Source organism: Geospiza fortis, unplaced genomic scaffold (assembly GCF_000277835.1).
Source record: "Geospiza fortis unplaced genomic scaffold, GeoFor_1.0 scaffold244, whole genome shotgun sequence".
Classification (NCBI taxonomy): Eukaryota; Metazoa; Chordata; class Aves; order Passeriformes; family Thraupidae; genus Geospiza; species Geospiza fortis.
In genome coordinates, this window is record NW_005054370.1 from 659,081 (window position 1) to 667,037 (window position 7,957).

The window sequence follows — 7,957 nt, forward strand, 5'->3', positions numbered from 1 at the left end:
CCTGCCAAGAACGGGGCTGTCCCAGCCGGGAATGGGGCTCCCCGAGATGGGAACGGGGTTCCTCGAGATGGGAATGGGGCTCTCCCCGCCGGGAACGGGGCTCTGTCCTCCGGATACGGGGCTGTCCCCGCCGGGAACGTGTCCGGAGCGCCCCGCGTCCCGCGCGGAACGAGCCCCGCCGGGCAGCGTCAGCCTCCTGGAAAGTTTTCCTGGGCACTCCGCTGGAATTCGGCGCTCCCCTCCCGCGGTGGCACCGCTGGCTGTGGGGCTCGGCGCTGCGCTTCAGCTCATCGGGCAGAGAGGCGTCAGTGACCGACAGGGAGAGCCAGAGGCAGCCGCGCTCCGCAGGTGCCCCGCGCGAAGCAAAGCGCTCGGAGAGACGCTGAGGTGGAGGTGGATGGCGAGCCCGCGCTGAAAGAGCCTCCTTTATCCCTGGAAGTAGCTCGTATTTTGAATTTTACACTAAGAAGCACGACAGTGCTGTCATAAGATTTAAAATTCGAACTTTAGTGGTGGCTGGCTCTTGTGAAGAGGGGGAGGGAGAGAGCGTATGAGAGAGTATGAGGTTCACAGAGACAACTTTTCCCCTTAGGCAAGAAGTCTGGGGACAGCTGCAAAATCAGTAAGCACCTTGCATTTCCATCTTATTGTAGAGAAAACAGAGATAGGGCAGTCCATAGTCAAAGGACAATTTCCAAGGGTACCAAAATGCTGTATTCCCTCAGCTCCCATTGATTTCCAATAGGAATTAACTGACTTTTATGCCTTCAAACATTTCTGTTTAAACCAGAGTGCTAAAATGATGGATATATGTTTATTTGCTTGTTTTAATCCTTCCTGAAAGTACTTTTGTGCAAACTGTTGTCTAATTCACTATGAAGTGGTGAAAATCTCGTTTACTTGTAGGAGCAGGATTCAGCCCTATAGAAATATTTATAGGGCTGAATCCTATAAATATCAAGACCATAAAAATATTGAGTACTTGATTGTAATCTGCTCTGAGATGAACACACAAATACACAAATCCAGCCCTGCTTTCCTTCCTGGTGCTGCTCACCAGCGTTCATGTCTCCCTCCAACACGCTCCAAACGCTCAAAGCTATATTCAATAAAGGGCTGGCTCAAACATGCTGGTGAGGGAGAAGGAACTAAACTGAATTATTTTCAGGCAGGGGGTTACTTTATCAGCTTCAGCCATGGCACTGGCAAAGCTCAGGTCCAAGGGCTGTGGTGGAATTTGCTTTTCTCTGGAAGTTTGGACTCGCCCGGTGCCAGCGGCCTCGGCAGCCCTGCATTCCTCTGCGGCAGCTGGACACAGCAGCTGGGAATGCAGAGGATGCTTCAGCAGGGCCAAATCCTGCCTGCATGGCAGGCCAGGGGATTGGCTGCCACAGACTTCCAGTGAGACCCATTTTTGGCATAAATAGATCGTCTCTGAGAATTAGGTTGCAACAACTTTCACAGTCCTGTTGCCTTTTGTTTTGAAGTTGTTCTCTCTCTGTTTTTTATCTGTCTTCGTCTAGTGCCCAGGACAGAGGGAAAAGAGAGAACAGAACAGATATTTGGTTCTGCTGTGTTACCTGATTTGTTTTGGGTGATCACAGGAGGTGTTAGAGGTAAGCAGAGTAATATGTTCTTCTAAACAGAGAATTACTTCATCTGTTTAGTAAATACCTAATTTCAACTTTCCAGTTTTCCTTCCAGCACAGGAATGTTTAATTAAGCAACACCAGGCATCAGTGAGCCTGAGAGACACTTGTTTTCATGAACATGTAGGATACACACATATATCCATGGGAACTGAGTCCCTTTAAACTCTTCAGAAACAGTTTGTTGCCTGAAGTTGTTCTGCAGCACAGCAAAAGCTGTTCTCTGAACAAAAGGCACTTCTGCTCTCAGCATGCACTGAGCCTCTCCTGCACCCCCACAGGCATGAACAGAGCATTTCCTACTGCGTGCAACTGGGCCTGGAGTGTGTGAGAACCGTGATCAATCAGAATTAAAAGGGGGACAATGCAGGAGTGTGGAATACTGATGTTTGCCATTTGTCTGTGTACACAAGGAACACATCTTTCAGCAGTGTGGGCGACAAGTTACCAGAAGAAGTAGTGAATTTTCCATTTCTCCAGCTGTCTAAGTAAGGACTGCAAGTGCTTTTTTGGAAGATGAATTTTAATCAAACAGGAATAGGGAGCTCAGTGTATAATTACTGTCAGAGTAAATCCTCAGGGACTTGCACACAAAGCCAAGTCATCAAGGATCAAATTGTCTCATGAACCTCAAGATATGTTATTCCCTATGTGGTTTTCTTGTAATATTCTAAAAAGTATTGGTATGAAAATGACAACACAGAAGCATAGACTCACAGAAGGGTTTAGGTTGGAAGGGAACTTAAAGATCATTTTATTCCACCCCCTGCCATGGGCAGGGACACCTTCCACTATCCCAGATTGCTCCAAGTCTCATTCAAACTGGCCTTGAACACTTCCAGGGATGAGGCAGCCACAGCTGCTGTGGACATCTTGCACATGCACTTCAGGTGCAAAATTTCCCCTCTGGAGCCAGGTATGGCTCATGCTGAGCATACCCAGCCATTTAAAATATAGCTCCATGTGGCATTTTATTCTCTCCTTTGAATAGAACTTTTTTCAGGTGCTCAGCACCTAATTTTAGAACTTCCTAACACATTTTTCTTCTTGTTAGGAAGCAGGCAGTAGCAGCCTACGTGGTGAGGGCTGTTTGAGCAGCCATAGCCCATTTTTTTCTTGTAAAGCCCTCGATATTCTCTGTGAATAACTGGCTCTCCTTTGTTTGGCTGTGAAGGTCATGGTATGTATAGTGGGCAGCTGAAGGCTGTTGCCTTGGCAAATTGAAAGGCAGTTCTCCTTGCTCCATTCAGCTGTGACAGGATCCACACTAAGTGTTGTCTGGTTAAATGAATGTTTGGAAGCAGAGACCCTGTTAGGCACCATCTTTGTACATGTTGTCCTCCTAAAATACCTTCTGGGTGGAATTCTATTGTTGAGAGTGAGTTTTGAGTTCAGGATAGGGAGCAGGTGAAATGCTGCATCTGTGTGCTCAATGTGAGCTTTGGGTGGAGGTGCTGTGGATGACAGGTCCAGCCTTTGGCTGAGTTTGGTTTTAGTTGTGCAAATTCTGCCTGGCCAGGTGGGCACTGATGTTTCTCATGATATTCTTGTGCCCAGTCCCCACATGGGTGATCCTCCTCCCATCAGAAGGGCAGGAAGTGAAAAGATTTAACTGATCACTTGCCAAAGTATCAGGAAAGTATTTTGCTCTGGCCAAGTTCAGAGGGGTCTTGACAGAGTATCTGAGAGAGAAGGGCAGAGGGAGGGATGTCTCTGGAGAAACCCAGGGCTGAGCTTTGTTACATCCCAAGCATGTGCTGTCAGATGAGATCCATACATTCATTTCTTAATCCTAAACCTAGGGGCTCAGTTATCCTCTGGTAGTGGAGATGGAATGTAAGATTGCAAGGGAGGGGATGACAAAGAGGAATTGAAAGCAACTGAGCAACTGCAGCTCAGTGTCCCACGGGACAGCCAGGGCCTGATTTGGCTGTGTTGCTGACTCAATAACCTTTTCTCAGGTTACCAACCACTGGTGTAAAATCCCTGCAGCTTGGCCATGGAGTCTCATTGGAGCAATGTTTATGCTCTGCAATATGCTCTCTGAAATAGTTTCTGAGCCACTCATCACTCGGGTGCAGGGGATTATCTGAGAGCAGGGAATGTGCACACTGATTGCAGCAGAGTCACTCCTGAGCTGCACAGATACAAGGAAAAGCAAATTTGATCCCCAGCTTCTGAATGTGTTAACATATATTTTTACATCTGCCCCATGGAGTTGAATATGCCCTTAAATTTAAATTTAAATTTACAATTATATTTTATTTCAAAGTTAGAGCTTTCTCCCCTCACTCAGAGGTTGGAGATGCAAGTGTCCTAGCCCTGGGGGAGCCACTGGAGAGAACCCTCTGCAAGATCCCTAAAGGGGACTGTGTAGCAGCTTTCAGCCAGCATTATTTCAGCAATGTAGTTGAATGGGCTTTAAAAACCCTCCCAGATGAAAAGAACATAGGAGGGACTTGTATTTTTAATCACAGCACTCCTGAGCAGGTGCCCCGTGGCTCCTGATGCAGCAGAGTCCTGGCAGGGTAAGGTCTGGGGTGCCACGTGGATTTGGGAACCTGGCTGGTGGTGGCTGCTCCCTTTGGAGGCATCTTTAGGAAGGCACTCCCAGGGTCACTTAATCCAATTTTATGTCATCTCAAGCACCTGTGTGACAGATACGAGCCCAGAAAATCTGCTCCTCACCTCTCATGCATCCAAAGCCATCAAACACCTTTGGGGTGCTGCAAAAACCCTGAGACCTTCACCACTGAAGAGAATACCTGGCAGAGAGCACAGTGGCCACAGGAAAATGTGAGGGGATCAAAGGTTTTGTCCTTTTTTTTCCTTTTTTTGCAGAAGATAAAAAGTGTAAATTGTGTGCTGTTACAGTGACTTTCAGCTGCTCTGGATTTTCAGGATCTTCTCCTTGTGTTAAAGTGTTTGAGATCATTTTACAATGGAAAAAAACACATTTTAATAACCCCAAGTCATTTCCTGCAGAAACTCAAACCATTACCATTACACTTAGATCTGAATTCTTTCTCCTCCCCTGAACGACAGAACTGTACACCGAAAAAAGAAAAAAAAATCCTCTTCCTTTACCATGTGAGTGCAAAGGAGACTGTCTTGGCTCCAGGGAGGTTTTTATTGTTACACAGCATCTGCACAGACTGGGCACTGCAGGGATGGTGCCAAAGGGCTGGCAGAGATCGGAGCTGGGGGAGCAGCAGGTTTGATTTGGCAACCTGAGTTACCTTTTGTCTCGCTGAAGGAGCTCAGTGCAGCGTTGCTCTTGGTACTTGATTTGTTTTTATTCAAGGTGGGAAGGCTTTTACTCCTATTAAATGGCATTTTCTACTTTCGGAAAAATTAGAGCTTTTGTATCTGCAGATTTCTCCCTCAGAGAGGGTTTTGCTCTTTCCACAGGCTAAACTCCTCTTGGAGTGTGCAAATCCTACAGCACGCTCTCATCTCCAGAACTCAGCCTGTTGTTAATAAAGAGCTTCAGATGCTGGAAAATCTGTTTTTTTCCCCAACTTCTGTGATATTTCTTGGTCCACACTGAGCTATTGCCCTGAGGTGAGCAGTCTGCATTTTGTGGGATCTGGGAGAGGCACTGCTGGGGATCTGCAAGGATGATCCAGCGTGGTGGAGATGAAACTCCTGCACTGTTTTGGAGGAGCAGTTAATGGCATGGATGTTGTTTCACATTGGTTTATAGGAATTAGATAAAAACTCCTGACAGATGTGAGAAAAGGATGGAAACCCAAGGAATCTCCTTTTGCCAGAAAAACAATTCCTGGTCAAGCCTCGTGCTTGGTGTCTGGGTCAGAGCTCACTTGAGTCAGTGTGAGCTTTTTCCTGGATTTCAGTGGGCTTTGGGAAAAGCCATTGATTAAAAACCAAACAAGGACAGAGCTGGGTCCAGCTTTGGGGATGTTTGACCTGAGTGGTGGCTCTGGCTTGGAGGCTGGCAACACAACATCCTTTTAAAGGTGGATCATTTAAACTCCTCCAGCAGCAGCCACGCTCAGAGCATGGCAAAGCAGGGCTGAGAGCTCTCCAGGAGTGCTGTGACTCCTGGCACAGCTCCTGGGCTGAGGGTGACAGCTCTGTGTGTGCCTCACAGCCTCTGCTGAGTCACTTCTCTCCTCTTATTTACCTTCCCTTAGAGGTTTCTTCCTCCTGAACACCTCAGAGAGGCTCTTGGTGCAGGTGTGCGTTATGCAGAAAAGGAGACTCTGCTGCAAGCCAGCAGCACAGGGCAGGGGATTTCACTGCTACCAATTTTATCTGTAAGCTGACTCTTGTCTCCACATTCTAGAGCCTCTGGGGAAGCTGGGAACCATTTGTTATATTTTCATTCTAATGTTTCTCTGACTTAATTATGTGAGGATGTGTGTCAGAGTCGATCAGTGTCAGATGCTGCTGCTGGAGGGGGATTTCAGGCAGTGAAACTCCAGCTGTGTGGGTACCTCTGTCAGCTTTACTGAGAGCAGTGAACTCCTCCTGATGTTTCTCCATTGCCTTTGGTCAGACTCTGCCTCTCCGGATCTGTATTAAACTTGGTTATGAAAGCCTTGAAATGGAGCAGAGGGTTTGCTCCACGTGCTCCACTTCCAGCCCCAAAATTACCTTCAGAGGAGCTTTGTCCCAGTCTGTTGTAAATGCAGGCAACCCCAACGAAGGGCGAGGATGATGAGGAGGACTCCATCTTATCAGAAGGATATATATTTATATTATATTATATTAATTCTATACTAAAGAATACAGAAAGGATACTTACTGAAGGCTAAAAAGATAATAATGAAAACTCCTGACTCTTTCCAGAGTCCCGACACAGCTTGGCTCTGATTGGCCAAAGAGTCAAAACAATTCACATGAAACCAATGAAACAATCACCTGTGGGTAAACAATCACCAAACAGATTCCACATGAGCACAACACGGGAGAAGCAAATGAGATGAGAATTGTTTTCCTTTTCTCCGAGGCCTCTCTCGCTGCCTTTCAGCTTCCCAGGAGAAGAACCCTGGGGGAAGGGATCATGTTCAGGAAATGTCAATGCCACACACCAGTTCTGTCACCCAGGGCTGTGCTGCTGGAGCCCCAGGAGCTGCTGGCTGGGCTCTCTGGGGTTTGCTGGGTTTTCTTTGTCTGGAGAAGCCACATGGTGCCATGGCTCTGTGTCACCAGCTGTCCCCAGGGACTCCCTCCTGCACGTCACCGTGCCACATCCTCACCATGAATGACAAACAGAAGCACTGGAGAGGAACAGTGATAAAGGAAATACAGGGATTTGTTTGTTTGTTGGAGGGGGTTTGGGGCTAATTTTTTTACTTTGTGGTTACTTGTGGACAATCAGAAAATCAATGTTCATAAACTCAAAGCTTTAAGAACTAAGCTTTAGGAGCACAGCTTTTTCCCTGCAGGCTGCAGAGAGCCAGGTACATTTGCAATTCTTTCCTAATAAGCTTGGGACTAGATCAGCATATATATGTAAAAACACAAATACTTTTATTACCGAAGACAGCCCAGAGCTTAGGCCCCTTCAGTTTGCCTAGAAAATGGAATATTTGATCCTCCCCCACTAATTGTATGTTTTTCTTGTCTCCTGGCAGTCGGCACAAAAGCTCTGAAGTATGTGACATACGACAAAGAGAGCACCAAAATCTGCTGTGCCATATGATCAGCTCACATTGCAGTGGGCCTGTTCCTGGCTCCACAAAGCTTCACAGCCATCGCACTCCTCCCTGCTTCCTGCTGGGAATCTGTGCCTTTAACTGTCTGCAGGAAGTCACAAGTGTTTCCTCCCAAAGCATGCAATGTTCATGTTTCATTTAAATCTAAAATACACCTGGGACTGGGGAGAGGGGGTTGGTGGTCCTGGGCACTGCTGTTGTTGAGACAGCTCCAGGAGAGATGCTTGGTCGATGCACCCTTCCCCAGGAGGTGAGTTTGGTGTAAGGAGCACCAAACTCTGAGGGTGAGTTGGGATTTGCAGAGCCCGGTGAACACTGAACACAGCTGCGCCAAAAGATGTGAATCCCCCCTTTTCCCCATTTGGGTGTGTTCCAGATTGCAAGGCAAGATGTATTCTGTTACCATCTGTACGGCAGATTATCTTTTGTCAAGTGGGCAGTTTTCCTTATCTCTCTGAGTGATCACAATCACTCCTCCCTCGGGAAGAGACATCTGCTGATAACAGCTATTGAATGTCACTGCATGGCTGATAAGAACTACAGCATCCCATTGGCAGATGTGAGCCCAGAGGGAGGAGCCAAGCATTCCTACCTGGATATAATCTGAGATTCTGGAACACCAGC